Genomic DNA, 22,650 nt, shown 5'->3' on the forward strand with positions numbered 1-22,650 from the left:
AGCCTCCTTCCCAGGCTCTACTCCAATTCAAGATCCTGTTCTGGCCTGTAGAGCTGTATTTCTTTTTCTTTATCCCTATATTATCTAACAGGAACCAAATATGTCATAGCTGTGAATGTGGTTTTAAAGTACTATACTGCCAGGTGCAGTGACACACACCTGTAATCCCAGTACTTGGGAGTCTGAGACAGGAGAATCGCAGGTTCAAGGCCAGCCTCAGCAACTTGGACCCTATTTGAAAAAAACAGTGCTTCAGGTGTAGCTTGGAGGTAATATGCCCCAGTTCAATTCCTAGTACCACAGAAATACATACACATACACACATACATACACACATACATCTGAACATACACAAAGCACTGCACTGATAAAGGAATGAGTATGTGTAACCCTCGGTCCTGCTCCCTTCTAGTTAGGGCTCCAAGTTTACACAAAGTTTACTCTAAGTTTACACAGACTCTTTTCACCTCCTTTTCCTTCAGCCTGATTAGTTTACCACAGCATAACATTCCAGGGCATCGAGACTCCCAGACCTCAGTGCAACAGCAGAAGTAAGAAGTGGGCACAGTGGCGCATACCAGGATCCTGGCACTTGGGAGGCTGTGACAGAAGGGGCACAGGTTCAAGACCAGTGTGGGATGACTTGGTGAGACTTGGTTCCTTCTTTCTTCCTTCTTTCATTTCCTTTCTCTTTCTCTCTCTCTGTCTCTGTCACTGTCTCTATCTCTCTCGGTACTACGGATTGAACCCAGGGGATTCTACCTTTGAGTTACACCCTCAGCCCTATTTTATTATTTTTTCATTTTGAAACAGGGTCTCACTAAGTTGTGATTACAGTCATGTGCCACCACACCCAGCTTGAGACCTCTTTCAAAATTAAAAAATATATATATATATATATATATATATATATATATGCCAGAATCCCAGTGCTTGGGAGGCTGAGACAGGAGGATTGCACAGGTTCAAAACCAGCCTCAGCTACTTAGTGAGGCTCCCAGCAACTTAGTGAGACCCTGTTTCCAAATAAAATATAAAATAGGTCTGGGAGTGTAGCCTGGAGGTAGAAAGTCTCTGGGTTCCATCACCAGCACCACAAAAATAAATAAATAAATAAATGAATAATGAATATATAATGTGCTGAAGATGTAGCTCAGAGGTAGACAGACCTTCTCTGGGTTTAATCTCCAGTAACACACACACACACACACACACACACACACACACACACACACGGGAAGGGAAGAACCTTTTTGTTTTTTTCCTCCTTTTACCCAGAGCCCTGGTTCTCCCAGGTTTCTTGTGGTTGAAGCAAGGTGCTAAATTTAAACACTCAGGAATCCACAAATACCCTTGGAATTCCAGCTTAGTGAGCCTGGACGGTAATGCTTCCTGCTAAATTAACAGAGGGTGATAGCAGAAGAATGCCTGGAGACATTCCATTCCCCAGCCTCCAGCGAATCCTGGCAGCGCCACTTTCTGCTCTCTTAGATCAGGAAAGAAACTTTAGATCAGTGATTTTCCATTCTGGCTGAACATCAGAATCCCAGGGAGCACTTAAAAAAAAAAAAAAATCCATGCCCAGGCTGAACCTCGCATCAATGAAGTCATCATCTTTGGGAAGGACCCAGACAGCAGTTTTGTTTTTCTTTGTTTTTTTCAGTACTGGGGATGGAACCCAGGGTCATTCTACTTCTTCCAAGCTACACCCCCAACCCTGTTTTTTTTATTCTTTATTTTGAAACAGGGTCTTACTGAGTTGCAAAGAGCCTCACTAAGTAACTGAGGCTGGCTGCGAACCGTGATCCCCCTGTCTCAGCCTCCCAAATGCTGGGATTACAAGTGTGTACCAGCTGACATCAGTTATTTGTTTATGTATTTATTTATATATGGTACTGGAGATCGAACCCAGAGGCATTCTACCTTTGAGCTATACCCCCAGCCCGATTTTATTTCTTATTTGGAAACAGGGTCTTGCTAGGTTGATGAGAATCTCACTACTTGCCATCCTTCTATCTCAGCTTCCCAGTACAGGGATGACAGGGTGTGCCACTGTCAAGGGCAACACAATAACTTCTGTGGGTTCTTGGCTTCCATGGCAAAAATAATTTCAACACACACCAGTTAGAGATAAAGGCAGAGGTTTTAATTCAAGTAAAGTAAAGATAAATGTTCAGGGGAAACAGTGGCCATCTCCAAAGCATGAGAGTGGCCCAGGGAGAGAGACCAAAAGCTGCAGAATACCGCCACAGAGCGGCCTCAAAATGGCCCCCAAATGGCTCAAAAATGGCTCAGAGCTCTTCTGAACTCTGCTTCTTATAGTATATGAGAGGAGGTGGCCAGGGCACATGGGATGGCAGTCTCCTTCTTTAAAACTTTCTGGTTCACAAAAGGTAAGAATTCCTTTGGGCCAGGACTCCTCTGGAGTGAAGACAGAGAGTTGGGACTGTTGGGATTCAGGGCTCTTTTAACAAAAAGTATGAGTTTTTTGAGGATCTTCCTGGAAGGAGCAGAACTTTGACAAAAGGTGAAGCTCAGGTTTAATGACCTCAGGAATTTCCTGAGCCAGCCCAATTTGATTTAAAAGTAAAGGAGGAGAAAGGAGGGAGGAAGAAGGAAAATCTCTAAAACACACAATGTACTTAAACATATGGAAGTCAACCACTAAGCCAAGCATGGGAAGGAGGGATGGGGAGGGAATGGGTGGGAATTGGGTAGGGGTTAAATCAGTGATGTGTACATGTATGTACACACAAGTTTTTTACCCTAGTATGATGTATGAATATAACGCACCAATAAAAATTTAAAAAATAAAAAATAAAAATATGGGCCTGGCTTTTTAAGAATGACCAGACTCTGTTAACTGAGGATTTCAGATTTTAAAACCATATCTTCCTTTCCTTCCCAATGTGTCTCCTTTCTAACTAAAATTTATTTCTTCTATTCTACCTCATCATTACCACACCCAGCATGGTAAAGCCCTCAGATGTGTGTGATGGCACATGCAATCTCAGTGCTTGGGAGGCTGAGATAGGAGGATCGCAGGTTCAAGGACAGCCTCAGCAACCTAATGAGACCCTGTTTCAAAATTAAAATAAAATCAGGCTGGGGAGTTTAGCTCAGAGGTAAATGTCCCCGAGTTATATCCCCAGTATTAAATAAAATTAAAATAAAAAAATAAAGCCCACAGATGATTGCAATGTGCCACCTAGTCTGAGAACCACTGCTGTCCAGGTCAAACATTTCATTTTACAGAAGAAGAAACTAAGACTTGGGAGTTTAAGAATTTTGACCAAATCGTAACAGCTTTGAGATTTTCTTTTTTTTTTGGCAGGTCTGGGGATGGAACCCAGGGGCATTCGACCTCCAAGCTACATCCCCTGCCATATTTTTTATTCTTTATTTTGAAACAGGGTCTTGGAGTTGTGGAGTCTCATAAAGTAGCTGAGGCTGTCTGCGAACCGCTATCCTCCGGTCTCAGCCTCCCGAATGCTGGGATTACAAGCGTGCGCCATCATGCCCAGCCTCTGAGATCTTGATTAACAAGTGATGATAATAGTTTTCATTAAACATTTACCCCCAGGCAGAGATAGTACTATAAAAGCAGAACCTCAATTAATCTTCGTGATAACCCTATAAGAAAATTGAGGCCATCCAGGAAGTTTAATTAGTTTGCTCGAGATAAAAGTGATAAATAGCTATAGAGATTCCAGTCTAATTTTCAACCACATATGAAATATGCAGATGACAAGATAGGTAGGGGCCCTTCCTTCCCTGCCTGAAAGGAATTTAGAGTCTAGCCCTGAGGGATAAGAAACAGGTGAGCCAACAATTAAAACCTAGTCGGGGGCCTGGGGATGTAGCTCAGTGGTAGAATGCTTGCCTAGCATGTGCGAGTCCCTAGGTTTTATCCCCAGCACTACCAAAAGCGATGAGCAGGCAGCCTGGAGCTGGGCGCAGTGGGCAGCATACACTACCTGGGAGACTGAGGCAGGAAGTCAATTATTTGAGAGCAGCCTGGACCATCTATTGAGACCCTATCTCTAAAACTAACAAAACAAAAAGCGCAGTCTCATAAGAGAAGAATTCAGCAGAGGTTACAATAGGAAGCAAAAGAAGGCACATAATTCTGGAAAAAGTCAGAAAAGCCTTTCCAGAGGAGGAGGTACTTGAAGGTAGGAGGCATCCATCTTAGAGTATGAGCGGGAGTTAGTTTAGTGAGAAGCTTGGTGGTGTGGTGATGTCAGAAAGGATGGAGAGTGTTCAGAGGTACGTAGCATTTGGATACAGATATAAGTTGGGATGATATTGAAGACCCTGGGTGTGGCGGTATACACCTATAATCCCAGTACTTGGGAGGCTGAGGCAGGAAAATAACAGTTTAAAACCAGCCTGGGCAATTTTAGTAAGGCACTGCACAACCTACTGAGACCCTGTCTCAAAAAATATAAAAAACAAAAAATAGGGCTAGGAGTGCACTACCTCACTATTTAAAAAAAAGGGGGAGTGGAGATTGTTTGAGGGGCAAAAAGAGGAGAGAAATAGACCCTTTGGTGTGGCAGAAATAAGAATAAAGAAAAGCTCTCCACTATCCCAAATTTAATATGCATGAGAAGGAAGGTGTCTGCTGTAAAGTCACCCCTCTTGTCCCACCTACATGCTGGCTCTGGAAGGGGTGTACTACCCCTTCCTTGGTGTGACTGATAACATCTCACACCTAGGCCTCTGCTGCTGCTGGCCAAACTCAGAAAGAACTTCTGCTCTGGGTAGTGTTTAAGTGTTTCTTGTTAAGGTTTTAAGATAGTTCTATTTTCTTTTTTTGTATAAAAATGCATTCTTTATTTTGCATACTTTAATTTCAAAATAAAACAAACACAACGTCCAACCCTGCATGTCAAGCCAAGTCTAGGACGGGGCTACAGGGCTTTGTTTCCTGTCAAGACACAAGGACAGGAAAGAAAGAAAACTACTAGACATGAGCAGAGGGAGCCAGGTGGGACAGGGCCATTCCAGGCTGCTGGGGAGCCGTGGGGACACTATACAGAGGGCGCGGCTTCCTTGCGGGAATCCTAATCTACTTCTTCCATGCGGGATGCATCCTCATCCCCCTCGAGGGGGGGGGATCTCGTCAGGAACAGCAGCACTGGGCTCCTCAGCCGTCACTGCATCTTCATCAGTGCCTAGGCCTAGCTTGATCATGCAGTAGATGCGGTTGGAGTGGGTCTGAGGGTCTTCCAGGGAGAAGCCAGAAGACAGCAGTGCGGTTTCAAACAGCAGCACAACCAGGTCCTTGACGGCCTTGTCGTTCTTGTCGGCCTCTGCCTTCTGGCAGAGAGTTTCCACGATGGAGTGGTCGGGGTTGATTTTCAGGTGCTTCTTGGCCATCATGTAGCCCATGGTGGAGTTGTCTCTGAGGGCCCGGGCCTTCATGATCCGCTCCATGTTGGCCGTCCATCCATAGGTGCTGGTCACGATGCAGCAGGGTGAAGACACGAGCCTATTGGAGATTGTCACCTTCTCAACTTTCTTATCCAAAATCTCTTCCATAAGTTTACAGAGGTTCTCGAACTTTGCCCTGCCCTCCTCCATTTTCTTCTTTTCCTCCTCATCCTCAGGCAGCTCCAGACCTTCCTTGGTCACGGATACCAGGCTCTTCCCATTAAACTCCTTGAGCTGCTGCACGCAGTACTTGTCGATAGGCTCAGTCATGTACACGACCTCAAAGCCCCGCTTCCGCACACGCTCCACAGAAGCCGAGTTGGCCACCTGTTCTTTGCTCTCACCAGTGATGTAGTAGATGGACTTCTGAGTTTCCTTCATGGGGGAGACATACTCGGACAAAGAGGTCATCTCGTCTCCAGACTGTGAGGTGTGATAGCGCAGCAGCTCAGAAAGGCGGCGCCGGTTAGTAGAGTCCTCGTGGATTCCAAGCTTCAGGTTTTTAGAGAAGGCCTCATAAAATTTCTTATAGTTCTCTTTATCTTCCACCAGCTCAGAGAAGAGCTCTAAGCACTTCTTAACAATGTTTTTGCGGATGACTTTCAAGATCTTACTCTGCTGCAGCATTTCTCTGGAGATGTTCAGGGGCAAGTCCTCAGAATCCACAACACCACGGATAAAGTTGAGATACTCGGGGATCAGCTCGTCGCAGCTGTCCATGATGAACACATGGCGCACGTAGAGCTTGATGTTGTTGTTCTTCTTCTTGTTCTCAAAGAGATCAAAGGGAGCCCAGCGAGGGATGAACAGCAGAGCCCGGAACTCCAGCTGGCCGTCTACAGAGGAGTGCTTGACGGCCAAGTTGTCTTCCCAGTCGTTGGTGAGGCTCTTGTAGAACTCCCCGTACTCCTCCTGAGTGATGTCATCTGGGTTTCTGGTCCAAATGGGCTTGGTCTTGTTCAGTTCTTCGTGGTTGATGTACTTCTCCTTGATCTTCTTGGTTTTCTTTTTCTTATCTTTCCCAGTGTCGTCCTCCTCGTCTGAGCCCACGTCTTCAATCTTGGGCTTCTCCTCATCATCCTTGTCTTCCTCCTCTTTCTCACCTTTTTCCTCCTCTGCCTCATCATCAATGATTTCCTTTTCCCGCTCCTTCTCCAAGCAGAGGGTGATGGGATAGCCAATGAACTGTGAGTGCTTCTTCACCACTTCTTTGACCCGCCGCTCCTCTAAGTACTCGGTCTGGTCTTCCTTGAGGTGGGAATCACTTTGGTACCCCGGCCAATGGGCTCACCGTGATCGCCCGGACTGTGAACGAGCCGCCGGCCGACGACTCCCAGGCGTACTGCTCATCATTGTGCTTTGTGATCACAACCACTTTCTCAGCAACCAGGTAGGCAGAGTAAAACCCAACACCAAATTGCCCGATCATGGAGATATCAGCACCCGCTTGAAGAGCCTCCATAAAAACGCTTTAGTGCCAGACTTGGCAATGGTTCCCAAATTATTTATGAGGTCAGCCTTGGTCATGCCAATGCCTGTGTCCACCAAAGTCAGGGTGCGTTCCTGAGGGTTGGGGATGATGTCAATTTTCAGCTCTTTACCACTGTCCAGTTTGGAAGGATCTGTCAGGCTCTCATAGCGAATCTTGTCCAAGGCATCAGATGCATTAGAGATCAACTCCCGAAGGAAAATCTCTTTGTTGGAATAGAAAGTATCAATGATGAGACACATGAGCTAGGCAATTTCTGCCTGGAAGGCGAAGGTCTCCACCTCCTCCTCTCCATGGTGCACTTCCTCCGGCATCTTGCAGGACGGGCGGCGGCGAGCGCGACTGAGCAGGGCCGGGCGTGGGTCTGGCTGCAGGGCGGCTCGAGCGATAGTTCTATTTTCAAAAGTGGTTTGAAAGCCAATTCTAGGATTCTAAAGCTCTATATTCTAAGCTCTCTCTGGCAAGAAGGAAAAAACAAGAGCCTTCACAAGCAAGCACCTATACAAATTTACAACAGAATATAACTTTTTAATACAGAAACCATGATCTTTCATTTTTTTGAGCTCATGGATCTTTGCAATTTCACCTGGGTTTGCACACATATATTTTCTGTTTTATTTATTTATTTATTTATTTATTTATTTAGTCTAACTAGAGGATTTCTAGGTGCCTATCTTTGGGTTTGTTTATTTCTTTTCCGTCTTTACTCAGCAACTATTCAAGAATTAATTCTATTTGGTATCCTATGAAAAGGGATGAGCTGTGGTGGTTATTGGGTGTGCTTGCCTGCCATGGGAGACTAAGTGGCCCCCTGAATCCGTTTTATTCAGAGTCATCCATGACAAGCAGACAGACCATGGCCAATGCACAGGTTTTGCCCATGTCTGTGTTATACAATAAAATCTGACAGGGTGTGTTTTGGAAGCTCTAGATCTGGATTCACTTTGGGCAGTATATATCTGTAACCTTGTCGTCCCTACCTGTTGGTGTTCTTTGTTATGTGTGTAATGCATCTGAATATTGTCCGGAAATCAGAGTTCAAGTCAATAAGTAATTTTGTCTTTTACCTGAGCGCCATAAAAATGATCTTTTAGAGACAACGATCAGACCAATAAAGCACTCCTTAACAATATTTAGCCAGTAGAGTTGCATGCTGGATCTGTTTTGCAGAAGAAAAATAAAAGATCAAAAGTTTATGTCAAGGGGAAATCCAAAGCTACACCAGCAAAGTAAGTCAAAGACGGCCCCTCTGGACACACTGACCACAAAGCCCAAAAAGACAAAAAGAAACACAATAAATAAAAGAAGATATTTGTAGGCATGAAGAAAAAAAAACTTTTTTTTTTTTTGGGTGGTACTGGGGTTCCTGGAAACCCTTCTATCTCTGGGCTACACTCCCAGACACTTTTTTGTTGTTGTTGTTTGTTTGTTTGTTTTTTTGAAACAGGGTCTCTTAAGCCAGCACGGCTGGCTTTGAACCTTCGCCATCCTTCTGTCTCCACCTCCCAAGCGCGGGGATTACAAGCATGCGCCACCACGCCTGGCTTGAATAAATATTTTAATAAAATTAAAAGATAGAAATGCTTTTAGGTGGAAAAGTTGGTTTCTTTTCTGTCTTTTTGTTTAGTTTTGTTTTGTGGTACTGAGAATTGAACCCAAGGGCATTCTACCTTTAAGCTGCATCCCCAGCCCTATTTTTCAATTTGTTATTTTTAAACAGGGTCTCACTAGGTTGCAGAAGGCCTAACTAACTGAGCCTGACCACAAACCTGTGATTCTCCTGTCTCACCCTCCCAAGTACTGAGATTCCAAGTGTGTGCCACCACACCTGGCTTGGAAAATAATTTTGTATGGTAAGATTTTTGTTCTAAGTGGCTAAGTTATCCCATAGGGCAAAAAAAGATAAGAAGAAAAATCAGAGGGTTAAGTAAATCACAGAGGGTTTGAGGAAGTTATAAGTAGTTTGTTATGGATAAGATATACAAAAGAAATTTGAATGTCTAATAAGGGTGGTTATAATTAAGAGGAATAATTTAAGCGGTTTTCTATGATTCTGTGTTTGGAACAGTAGGGATTCTTCTTGCTCTAGGTAACAATTTACTAACAACTAGCTCAAATAGATCTTACATCTTTATCAAGATAATATCTTGGTTGGACATCTAGCCTCTGCACCCTACCAGTCAGGATCCAAATGCCTGTGATTTATAGTTTGCTAAAAATAACTGCTTTTAGCCGGGCGTGGTGGCGCACGTTTGTAATCCCCGTGCTTGGGAGGTGGAGACAGGAGGATCGCGCAGGTTCAAAGCCAGCCTCAGCTACTTAGTGAGGCTCTCAGCAACTTAGTGAGATCCTATTTTCAAATAAAATATAGGGCAAAAAAAGATAGCCCGGAGGTAGAAAGCCTCTGGGTTCCACCCCAGTACCACAAAAAATAAATAAAAATAAATAAAAATAAAAATGACTGCTTTATTACTTAAGATATCACAGGGTGGGAGAGCCTAAAGTTATTTCACACCACCTCAGTTCTTGCCTATCTACTTGATAAAAATTCAGACCATGATAAACATTCAGACCAAAAGCACAAATGGGGAATACAGAGGGAAGAAAGAGGGAACACCATATAAAAAAGGCCAAATAAAGAAAAAGAACAGGAGCATCTGCAATGGGCCATTACTGGAGATAGAAAAGTGGCCTGGGACAATGAAAAAGAAAAGAGGCATGGGGTGTTCCAGGGGAACACCTGCTTTGTACATATTACATATGGGTGACTTACTGCCTTTTCTATGCTACAGCTTAGTGACACTGCTGTTTCTCTGCCCCTTTTCCACAAAAAAGGGGATCAAAGTGAGCAGGGATCTGCAGGTAAATTTCCAGTCTTTTCCAGCTGACCCCATTGCTAATGTCTAGTTAGCTATCTAACAAAAATCAACAGCCAGGTATGGTGGCTCACACCTGTAATCCCAGCACTTGGTAGGCTGAGACAGGAGGATCTCAGGTCTGCAGCCAGCCTCAGCAACTTGGTGAAGCCCTTAGCAACTTAGTGAGATCCTGATTCAAAATAAACTAATAAAATAGGTAGGACTGAGGGTGTAGCTCAAAGTTAGAATGCCCTGGTTTTAATCTCTAGTACCACAATAAGTAAATAAATAAATAAATTTTAAAAAGGATTGGGCTGTAGCTCAATGGTAGAATGCTCCCAGATTCAATCTCAAGTACCAGAAAAAAAATTCACCACAATAGAAAGTTTAAAAAGAATAGAGATATCAACCTATAGGCTGGAGGCAGTGATACTATTTTATAGCTGGGCGTGGTGGCACATACCTGTAATCTCTACTTGGGCGGCTGAGACAGAAGGATCTCAAGTTCAAGGAAAGCCTCAGCAAATACTGAGACTCTCGTCAGCCTAGTGACACCCTGTTTCCAAATAAAAATTGTACCAGTATTGGGAATTGCCCCATATTGATTTCCAATTAAAATGTAAACGGCAATCCAAGACTAAGTGCTGTGCAAGCACTCAAGCAGGCAAGAAAGGGAAAAATAACAGCTTTGCCTGCTCCTCTTCAAAACTCCCCCTATCCCCATCTTTTGCCCTGATTTTTACCCATAGTAAGAATCTAGAGGTAATTAGATCTCTTAGCCTTCAAATGTGTGTGTGTGTGTGTGTGTGTGAATGTACAATTAAAAGCCCTAAGATAGCTGGGTGTGGTGGCACACACTTGTAATCCCAGCATTTGGGAGGCTGAGACAGGAGGATTGTGGTTCACAGACAGCCTCAGCTACTTAGTGAGGTCCTTTGCAACTCAATAAGACCCTGTTTCAAAATAAAGAATAAAAAATAGGGCAGGGATGTAGCTCGGAGATCAAATGTCCCTGAGTTTCATCCCCAGACCCGCAAAAAAAAAAAAAAAAAAAAAAAAAATCCCTAAGATCACAAATAGCTCTGCCTGGCACATCTTAAAACCTTATGCTCCATTCTGAGAGATTATATGCCAGTGCATTGGCTGTAATTCAGTGCCTGTTTCCCTACTTTTCTCCCTGTCCCAGCTTTGATATGTAGGATGTAAGCTTAATATGTTACCTCAAACCACCACCAATTAATGGGCAACTGATACAACTGAGGTAAAAAAAAAAAAAAAAAAATATATATATATATATATATATATATATATATATACACTTACACTTAATGAGTATACGGAACAGCAACAACATAAAACCATCTGCCTAAATGAGGTGTAGCTCTGTTGCCTTGGGAACACTGATAAGAACACACCAATGGGAAAACTTTACGTAAGGGGCAGGGTCTGAGGGGAGGGCAGAGTTACACTTTTGGGCCTCTCCAGCACGTCTTGCAGGCATGTTGCTTTTCTTCTCTATTTCCTACTAATTTTGTGTGTTTTTTTTGTTTTTGTGTTTGTTTGTTTTTTTTTGATGTGTGTGTCTGTGTTGTTAAGAACTGAACCCAGCAGCATTCTACTTCTGAGCTACACCCAGCCCAATTTTTTATTCTTTCTTTATTATTTATTTGTAGCACTTGTATGAAACCCTGGGGCATTCTACCTCTGAGCTACACCCCCAGCCCTATTTTTTATTCTTTTTTTTTTGTGGTACTGGGGTTCCTGGAAGCCCTTCTACAACTCCGAGCTACACTCCCAGACCTATTTCTACATTTTTATGTGGAAACAGGGTCTCCTAAATCAGCGCGCGCGACTGGCTTCGAACCTGCGCCATCCTCCTGTCTCAGCCTCCCAAGCCCGGGGATTACAAGCGTGCACCACCACGCCCGGCTTATTCTTTATTTTGAAACAGGGTCTCACTGAGTTGCAGAGGCCTCACTAAGTAGCTGAGGCTGTTCATGAACCACGATCCTCCAGTCTCAGCCTCCCGAATGCTGGGATTACAAGTGTGCACCACCACGCCTAGCATATTTCCTACCGACTTTGTATTAAAGATTTGTTGACACTGCAACTGAGCTGCTTAGTAGTTTTAATTTCCCAATTCAACAAATTTTAGTTGAATTGAAGAAAAGAGCCCTCAGCACTGTTACACTGTAACAGATATAAAATAGTTCTAGGGATTACAAGCATGCATCACCATGCCCGGTTTATATTTTGCTTTGAAACAGGGTCGCACTCGGTTGTTGAAAGTCTCACTAAATTGCTGAGGCTGGTCTCAAACTTGTGATTATTCTGTCTCAGTCTTCCAAGTACTGGAATCACAAGTGTGTGCCAGCACGCACACTACACCTGGCTATTTTTATTATTTTTTTGTACTAGTTATTGAACATTCTCTGAGCTATACCCCCAGCCCTTTTATTGTTTTGAAATAGTCTTGCAAAATTGTTGCCTTAAGCTTGCAATCCTCCTGTCTCAGCCTCCCAAGTACTAGGCTTGTTATTATAAGGCTTGTTCCACCATACCTAACTCTCACTATTTGTTGATGATGATGATTGGTGCTAGGATCTGAACCCAGGGGCATTTTACCTCTGAGATACACATCAGCCCTATCTTCTTTCTTTCTTTCTTTCTTTCTTTCTTTCTTTCTTTCTTTCTTTCTTTCTTTTTTGAAACGGGTTCTCACTAGGTTGGTAAGGCTGGCTTCAAACCTGCAATCCTACTGCTCAGTCTCCCAAGTTCTGGGATTATAGGCATGTGCCACCATGTCTGGCTTATTATTTACAATAATAATTCAAAGTACAGCTATTTAGAAAGCACCCATTTATGCAAGGCACTTTGCTGGACCTTTAATATGCATAGATTGTATTTATCACAACAACCTTCTTTTTACTAAGACTCAGAAATGTCAAATGTCTTGGATAGGAAGTGGTGTTAGATTATATGAAGTATACCAGAGAGCGCAAATCATGTGTGGGCATGGTGGAGGTGCATACCTATAATCCTAGTGCCTGAGAAGCTGAGACAGGAGGACTGCAGATTCAAGGCCAAACCTCAGCAACTTAGTGAAAATTGCATCAACCTAGCACGACCCTTTAAAAAATGTGTTTTGTGTGTGTGTGTGTGTGTGTGTGTGTGTGTGTGTGTGTGTGTGTGTTACTGAGGATTGAACCCAGGGGCATTCTACCTCCAAGCTACACCCCCAGCCCTATTTTTTATTCTTTATTTTGAAACAGGGTCTCACTGAGTTACAGAGGGCCTCACTAAGTAGATGCAGCTGTCCTCAAACCACAATCCTCCTGTCTCAGCCTCCCAAATGCTGGGATTACAAGCGTGCACCACCACGCCTGGCTCAAAAAAATTTTTTAAAGGGGCTGAAGGTGTAGCTTAGAGGTGAATGCCCTGTCTCAACTCCAGTACTACAAAATAAATGAAAGAAAGGAAGAAAGGAAGGAAGGAAGGAAGGAAGAAAGAAAGAAAGAAGGAAAGAAAGAAAGAAAGAAAGAAAGAAAGAAAGAAAGAAAGAAAGAAAGAAAGAAAGAAATCTAGATGAGAGGAACGTGCTGGCGCACACATGCCTGTAATCTGAGTACTTGGGAAGCTGAGACAGGAGGAGTACAGGTTCAAAGTCAGCCTCAGCAACTTAGTAGACCTTCCTCATCTTAGTGAGACTCTATTTCAAAAAGAACTAAATGAAAAAAAGAACTAAATGAAGCTGGGCATCGTGGTGCACATTTGTAATCTCGACACTTTGGGAGGCTGAGACAGGAAGATGGCAGGTTCAAAAACAACCTCAGCAAGTAGAGAGACTTTGAGCAACCTATATTTTCAAAATAAAAATAAAATAGAGTTGAGGGTGTTGCTCACGGGCAGAATACCACTGGATTCAATCCCTAGTACCAAAAAGAAAAGAAAAAGAAAGAAAGAGGGGACTAAATGAGAAGGACTACTGATATTTGGGAATGGGGAGAAGATTGAATACTGAAGGCAGCAGAAGAAGTGCTTTGCAAACCAAGGAAGAACACTGAGTGAAGAAGAAAGCAGTGCACGCGTGAGTGCACACACACACGTGTGCGCACGCACACACGTGCACACACACGCACACACACGCGCGTGCGGGAGATGAGGCAGGGAGGTGAGGATGATGGTGCAGAGACTGGCAAGGCTGGAGCCCAATGTCCAAGGGACTGGCCTTAGAAAGGAGGAAGGGACATCTCCCCGTGGAAATGGAAGCAGAAAAGAGGCCACTCGTTTTAGAAAAAAGAGCAGAGGCAGCCATGCTGTCGGCGAGCAGCCGAGCGGGGCCTGGGAGGTGTGCAAGCCAAAGGCAGGGAGTCCTGCCGCGGACCAGGGTGCGGGCATTCCTGAGCTGGAGCTCTGAGCCGACGTGACAAAGTCCAGGGCACGCGTGACTCCAGCGGCTGTGGCCACACTGGTGTTCGGTGGAGAATTCTGCAGTGGTTGACCCTCAGCAACAGGTCACGGGTGGAGAGAATGCACAGGAGGTTCTGTCCTCAAAAAGATCGGGAGAAAGCCGGGCCTTGGCCTCCCACGCAGATACATTTTGGAATTTTTAAAAATATTTCCAAGTCTTAATCCATAACTAACCTAAATACCTCTTGCCGAATGTAAACCCAGAGTTTCCTCAAGGGAAGAACACATGTTTAGACCAAGTCGCAAACTGAAGCAGGAGCCTGCATGACGAGTACGGCCCTGCCCTGCACAACTGGTCCATACGCTCCTGGGTTCTGCTGCCACCTGCTCTTCACTCATTCACTCAGCAGACATGTATTAAATGTGGGCACATGTGTGTGCGTGTGTGTGTGTGTGTGTGTATGCATGTGTGTGTGTGTAGTGTGCTAGGGATTAAACCCAGGGGCATTCTACCTCTGAGCTACACTGCCAGACCAATTTTATTTTTTATGTTGAAACAGGGTCTCACTGAGTTGCTGAGACTGGTCTTGTACCTGTGATCCTTTTGTCTCAGCCTCCTGAGTACGGGGACTACAGGTGTGCACAACCATGCCCAGACTGAATGCCTCTTGCCAGGTATTGCAAGGGCCTGGGAATTTTATTTATTTATTTATTTATTTATTTATTTATTTATTTATGTGCTGGAGATTGAAACCCAGGAGCACTTTGCCTCTGAGCTACACCCGCAGCCCTATATTAGGTTTTATGTGGAAAGTATCACTAACGTGCTGAGGCTGACCAAGTAAGTACCTGCGATCCTCCTGTCTCAGCCTCCCAAGTACTGGGATGACATGAACGCACCACCATGCTGGGCTCCTAGAACTTCAAAGATGACATCCAGATACAAAATCAGTTTCGAGAAATCAACAGGTTATCTATATACCAACCAGAAATCTACTGAAAAAGAAATCTGGGGAAAAAAAATTTCATTCACAATAGCCTCATAAAATAAAATAATGAAATACTCTTGGGAATAAATCTAACCAAAGAAGTAAGAGACATCCATAATGAAAATTATATAACAATGAAGAAATCAAAGACAATCTTAGAAGATAGAAAGACCTCCCATATTCTTGGATAGGTAAGATAAATATCATGAAAGTGACCATACTACCAAAAGTGATCTAAAGAGTCAACGCAACCTCTGCTAAAATGCCAATGTCAAGCCGGGTGCCGTGGCACATGTCTGTAATTCCAGCACTTGGGAGGCTGAAACAGGAGGATCCCAGATTCCAGACCAGCCTTAGCCACCTAGCAAGACCCTGTTTGAAACAGAAAATAAAAAGGGGTGGGGGTGTAACTTGGAGACAAAATGGCTGCTACTCAGGAGGCCGAGGAGGGAAGATAACTTGAATTTATGTATTTGAGAACAGCTTGGGACAATAAAGTGAGATCCTGTCTCACAAAAAAAAAAAAAAGAAAAAAATCCGTGAAATTATTAAGATTCCCAAAGCCCCATCGGCAGCTGATTTGGTAGGACTGGGGATGGGAAGATCACAGGTTCCTGTTAACCTCAGCCATCTAGCAAGACTCACTCTTTGCATCCTAGTGAGACCCTGTTTTCAAACAAAAAATAAAATAGGGCTAGGGGTGGAGTTCGAGGTCAAATGCCCCAGTGGAGGTGGTATTGCAAAGAGCCTAGCAGAGAATGGCTTGCTGCGTCCAAACAGCCTCCTCAAAGGAAAGCACCTTGATCAGAAAAGCACACCGTGGCAAGGACCCTGATGCTACTGCCGGCTCTCCAGCTGGGGCTGCCAGGCCCTGCCCGGGCTCCTAGGAGACAAGGCGGGTCTTCCTCACACCCGCACAGGCCGCAGGATGGCGCGGGCGGGGCGCCGCAGGTGCCAAGGCCTGCGCTGACTCGTCTCCCTACACCGGCTTCGGCTTCGCACAGCCTCTGCGCTTTTACCTTGCTTGCTGTGGCTGGGCCTCCTCCGTGTACAGGCAGAGGAAGGAGAAACAACCTTGACCAAAGGTGCAGCTGCGGCGGGGTGCCGGGGTGCCGGGGTGCCGGGGTGCCCGCCCTCCTCGCTCCCTCCACCCCGCCCGAGGCTGAGCAGCTCCGGGACACACCTCCCGGAGCCGGCGGGGTGACTGCGCTCACCCGCCCACCGGCCCCTCAGGGCGGCTTCCCGATCGCCTGGCAGAAGGGGTGATTTTACAGCCAACTACTCCCCCTCGTAAAATAATGGAGGTGGCCCCAGATAACCTCCTGTAGCCCTGTCATTCCAGGGGAAAAGCTGATTGGGCCTGAAAGCGCCCTGCTGGGGACACTCTCCTTCCTTCCTCCCAAGGGCGCCAAGTCCCAAGGAGCTATTTCAGATGCCCCCAGGACATATCCATCTTTGGGGGGGGGGGGTAACTGGGGATGGAATCCAGGGCCTTCTACCTCCAGGCTACACTCCCAGACCTATTTTATATTTTATTTGGAAACAGTCTCACTAAGTTGCTGAGAGCCTCACTAAAGTAGCTGAGTCTGGCTTAGAACCTGCCCGATCCTCCTGTCTCAGCCTCCCAAGTACTGGGATTACAAGCGTGCCACTATGCCCAGCTCATACCCATCTTTTTTTAATTTTTTATTTGTGTGTGTGTGTTTTCCTGGGAAATGGAACCCAGGAGTATTCTACCTCCAACATGCACCCCCAGCCCTATTTTATTCTTTATTTTGAAACAGGGTCTAACGAAATGGCAGCCTAAATTGCTGAGGCTGTCCTTGAACCTGCTATCTTCCTGTCTCAGCCTCCCAAGCATTGGGATTACAAGTGAGCATCGCCACACCTGGCCTTACTTTATTTTCTGAGCACCCTTCTATGTGCATGTAATAAGAACTGCTAATACGTGTGTGGGGGGGTACTAGGTCTTGAACCCAGGGGCATTCTAACTCTGGGCTACACCCCCAACCCTATTTTATTATTTCATTTTAAAACAGGGTCTCCCTAAATTGCCAAGGCCTCACCAAGTTGCTGAGATTGGTAGCGAATCTGGGCTCCTCTTATCTCAGCCTCCCAAGGACTGGGATTACAGACTTCCTCCAACAGACAATTTTTGTTTGGTTGGTTTTCTTTTCTCTTCTCTCTCTCTCTCTCTCTCTCTCTCTCTCTCTCTCTCTCTCTCTCTCTCTCTCTCTTTTTCTATTGGGGATCTAATCCAGGGCTGTTCTACCTCTAACCTGTACCCCCAACCCTTTTTATTTTTTTATTTAAGACATAGCCTTGCAAAATTGCTGAAGTTTCACTAAATTGCCAAGGCTGGACTCAAACCTGTGATTGTCCTGTCTTCCCCTCCCAGGTACTGGGATTACAGGCATGCCTGGCTCTTCTTTTTTTTTTTTTTTTTTTTTTTTTTTTGTAGTAGGGATTGAACCCTGAGCTACATCCCCCAGTACCTGTTTTTTTTACAACAGGGTCTCCCTAAGTTGTTGAGGGCCTCCCTAGGTTGCTGAGGCTGGCATTGAACCTGAGATCCTCCTGTCTCAGGCTCCCAAGTACTGGGATTACATGTGTACACCATCACACCAGGCCCTGCCATTGATTTTTTTTTTTTTTTTTTTTTTTGCGGTTTTGGGGATGGAACCCAGGGGCATTCGACCTCTGAGCTACACCCCCTGCCCTATTTTTTATTCTTTATTTTGAAACCGGGTCTCACTGAGTTGTAGAGGGCCTCACTTAGTAGCTGAGGCTGTCCTCAAACTGCGATTCTCCGGTCTCAGCCTCCCTAATGCTGGGATTAAAAGCATGCACCACCACACCCGCTTTGCCATTGATTTTATTTATTTATTTATTTATTTATTTATTTATTTATTTATTTTTATTGGTGCACTGTATTCATACATCATAGTGGGATACAAACTTTTGTAGACATACATGCACACATCGCCCAGTCAGCCCCCACCCGATCCCCACCCCATTCTCTCCCCATCCCTCCTTCCCATGCTTGGCTTAGTGGTTGACATCTAGTATTATAGCAATTTATCCAAAATTAAAAATGATAATCTCACATAACAGTTTCATTTGTCTGATACCAAGCTTTTGATGACTTAAAGATAACATTTCAATATTTCTTTTTACTTTCTTTCTTACCAGAGAATATTTTTTTTCTATTTTTTTTAGGTGAAACTATCATATAATTATATATTTATTTTTCAGAAAAAAAAATCTATCCTAATATGGAAAATGGACTCTAGATACCCAAAACGATCTTGAAAAAGATCAAAGCTAGAAGATATATATTTTCTGATTTCAAACCATATAAAGCTACAATAATTGAAACAGTGTAGTACTGTTCTAAAGGCAGATATATAAACCATTGGAGTTAAATACAAGCCTAGAGCTAAATTCTTCCCTATATTGTCAAGTTATTTTTGACAAGGTTTCCACAAACATTTGGTGGTGGAAATAATAATCTTTTAACTAAATATTGTTGAAAAATAATAATTACATGGAAAAGAATAAAATTGGACCCTTACCTAATCCCATATACAAATATTAACTCAAAATAGATAAAAGACCTAAATATAAATCTTAAGACTATAAACTTTTAGGAGAAAATCTGGGTCATAAAACCTCACAACATCGAAACTGGCAGTGATTTCTTGGATATGATTTCAATGGCACAGGCAACAGAAGAGTATACAAACTCCCTAAAAAAATTAAAAAAATATTGTATATCCAAAGACAATGTAAACAGAGTTAACAGTTACTAATAGAATTGGATAAAATATTTCCAAATGCTATATGTGAAGGTATATTCCAACTAGAAATCCTAAAAATTAACAACAATAAAGGCAAACAATACAATTTAGAGATAGGTAAAAGACTAACATAAATAATGAATCTCCACAGATAACCAATCTTAGTTGTCTGTTGGATGGAAAATCTTGTTTCTCTGGTTCTGGTGTGTGTTACCTATTTCTTCTTTGTAGTTAATCTCTTTGAGTATTTTCTCTAGTGCTGGTTTTGAAGACATAAATTCCTTCAGTTTCTGTTTGTCATGGAAGCTTCTTATTTTTCCATCTAATTTGATAGAAAGTTTTGCTGGGTAGGAAATTTTTGGCTGGAAGTTGTTTTATCTCAGAGTTTGGAATATGTTACTCCAAGCCCTTCTGGCTCTCATGACTTGGTTTGGGAAGTCTGGAGTGATTCTAATTGGTTTGCCTCTGAATGTCACTTGGCCCTTTGTTTTTGTTGCCTTTAAGACTCTCTGCTTGGCTTCCACATTGGTCATTTTGACAATTATGTGGCGTGGGGATCCTCTTCTCCGATCCTGTCTAAAGGGAGTTCTATAAGTTTCCTGGATCTGTGTATCAACCTCTTGCTCTATGTTTGGAAAATTTTCTGCTATTACTTCCTTGAAGAGATTGTTGATCCCTTTGGTTTCACTTTCTTTTCCCTCCTCTATTCCAATTATTCTTAGGTTAGCTCTCTTAAAATGGGCCCATATTTCTTCAATATCAGATTCCTGCTGTCGGATATTTTTTTCTATATTAGAAACTATGCGTTCATTTTTGGAATGATCATCTTCTAAGAGCAAGATTCTGTTCTCCATGTGGTCTAATCGGTTGTTTGTGCTTTGAATTGAGGCCTTTACTTCATTAATTGCATCCTTTATCTCTTTTTGGCTCTCTCTGAGTTCTTTTCGAAGCACCTCTATTATTTCTACAGTTATTTTCCTGATTTGATCTTCTAGAAATCTCTGATTTTCTGTTTTATCGGGTTCTGATGTTGTGGGGTTGTGGGCATTCATTGCTCCATTGTTATTCCTCTTTCCCATGATTTAGGAAGTTTGTGCCTTCTCTGGGTTCTTCCCTTGGGTCACTATGACTTCACTTAAGGTGCTCTGGATCTCGAGTCAGTAGTATCTCAGACCCCACTACTCCTTTACTGGGTTGTATCACAGAGTCTCCGACCCAGAGAGTCGATAGAGGCTGCTTTAGACTGTGGGGTGTACCAGGTTGCACGTTCTCCTATGGTGTGATATCTCTGCTACCGCCCCTCCCCCACTGGGTCAAGTCCCAGGGAGTACAGTACTGGGATTTCTCCTCTGTGGCCTGCAATTTGACTCACTGTTCTTGTGTACGCAGATGTAGCTGTACTGGATTCAGTGAATTCTCTGCTGCTCGCCATTGATTTTAATAATAATTAATATAGCTCTTATTATTATGCTAAATCTTTTAGCAAAAAGAAATATGCTGTACTGGATGATATAAAATGAAGATCATAGTACTGGGTTCAAATTCAAATTCGCCAACAGTCTATGTGAACTTGAATGATTCACTTAAAATCCTCAACATCCAGCCAGGTGTGGCGTCACACTCCTGTAATCCCACACTTGGGAAGCTGAAACAGGAGGATTGTAGGTTTGAGGCTAATCTCAGTTATTTCTCAAGACCTTCAACAATTTGGTGAGGTCTTGTTTCAAAATAAAATATAAAATAGAGCTTGGAGGTGTGGCTTGGAAGTAAAACACCCCTGGGTTCAATTCCTGGTACAAAAAGAAAAAAAGAAAAAAGAAAAAAAAAACCTTAACATGGGTTTCCCCAGGGAAATCATATTAGATGGTATTACTGCAACCCCTATCCAAACCATTCTACACGTCAGATCAGCACAGATCAACTTTATGGTGGTGCCTTTTCTCTTTCTTTCTTTCTTTCTTTCTTTCTTTCTTTCTTTCTTTTTTGAAGATTTAAAGAAGTTTATTAGAAAGATAGAAATACAGAAAATAGAAATACAGCCCCATGCCTGAGTGGCATGGAGGCATGGAGGGGTGACTCCATGAATACACCTGCCTATTTTCTTTTTTCTTTCGTGTGTGTGTGTGTGCGTGTGTGTGTGTGTGTGTGTGTGTGTGTGTGTGTGACTAAAGACTAAACCCAGGTGCATTCTATCAAGGAGCAACACTCCCAGTCCTATTTTTATGTCTTCTTTGGAAACAAGGTGTCTTGCTAGGTTGATGAGTCTCACTACTTGTTGAGGTTATCCTCAAATCTGCGATCCTCCTGTCTCAGCCTCCCAAATACTGGGATTACAGGCATGCCCCACCACGCCTGGCTTTGGCGGTGGCTTTTAAGCAAGTACAGCCCTTGGTGCAAAGTAGGGCCTCAGAAACAAATCTAAATGAACCGCTGAAGAGCCGAAACTGTTGGGCTGTACTGCCCCCTGGTGGTCATCACGAACCCTTCAGAGCCACTGGCTCCTGGTTGGATAAGATCTTGAGCGGGCTGGAAAGGCTGGAAAAAACAAAGTCGGCGGTCCCCAGGACACCCACCGGGAGGCCCGACCTCGGCTGCAGGACGGCTGGTCTCCTTTCTCTGCTTTTAACTTTCACCACTTTCGTTCATGCGGTTCCATCTCCCACCGGCGGCCCATCTAAACCCTCAATGTTCTTCTGACCCTATCAAATCCCGCCGCCTCCAGAGGGCACCGCTGGACCACGCAGCCAGGATCTGCTTCTTTCCTTCTCTTTTCTTTTCTATTCTCCTTTCTTTTCTTTTCTTTTGTGTGTGTTAGTTATTGGGGATCGAACACAGAGGCATTCTACCACAACGCTACATGCCTAGCTCTTTTTATTGTGTTTATTTTGGGGTACTGGGGATGAAACCCAGGAGCACTCTACCTCTGGGCTACACCCCCAGCCTGATTTTATTTCTTATTTGGAAACAATGTGTCTTGCTAGGTCTCACTACTTGCCAAGGCTGTCCTCTGGCCAGCGATCCTCTTGTCTCAGCCTCCCAAGTAGAGGGATTACAGGTGTGCACCACCACAACCGATTTATTTATTTATTGAAACCGGGTCTCTCTAGATTGCTTAGTCTCACTACATGCTGAGGCCTTCCTCGAATCTGTGATCATCCTGTTTCAGACTCTCAAGTTCTGGGATTACATGTGTGTGCCACTACACCTGGCTGGCCATATACTTTTGAGAGTCTAACATGCGCAAACTACAATTCTGGGCACTTTTACATAAGTGCCCTCAATTAATCCTCGTGATAATTTTTTTGTGTGTGTGGTACTGGGGCTGGAACCCTTCCACCTATAGGCTACACTCCCAGACCTATTTTATATTTGGAAACAGGGTCTCTTAAGCCAGCGCGGCTGGCTTCAAACCTGCGCGATCCTCCTGTCTCTGCCTCCCAAGCGTGAGGATTACAAGCATGCGCCACCACGCCCAGCAATCCTCCTGATAATTTCAATGCAACTCTACTGAGAATTAAGTATCATCTCAGTTTATAGATGAGAAAAAGCTTTGATCCTCAAAAAGTTACGTGAAGCCGCAACATGGTGGCACACGCCTGTCATCCCAGTACTTGGGAGGCTCAGACAAGAAGATCGCAGGATCGCAGCCAGCCTAAGCTACTTAG

General features: G+C 43.9%; 1 pseudogene across 1 annotated transcript; it reads right to left on the minus strand.

Moving 5' to 3' along the window:
- Positions 1 to 5,069: 5,069 nt before the first annotated feature.
- On the minus strand, positions 5,070 to 7,242 carry LOC308262754 (heat shock protein HSP 90-beta-like; annotated as a pseudogene). The gene has a single exon. The product of its transcript is annotated as a heat shock protein HSP 90-beta-like (transcript).
- Between the last annotated feature and the right edge of the window lie 15,408 nt (positions 7,243 to 22,650).

This window comes from Muscardinus avellanarius (genome assembly GCF_963383645.1).
Source record: "Muscardinus avellanarius genome assembly, chromosome: 4".
NCBI lineage: Eukaryota > Metazoa > Chordata > Mammalia > Rodentia > Gliridae > Muscardinus > Muscardinus avellanarius.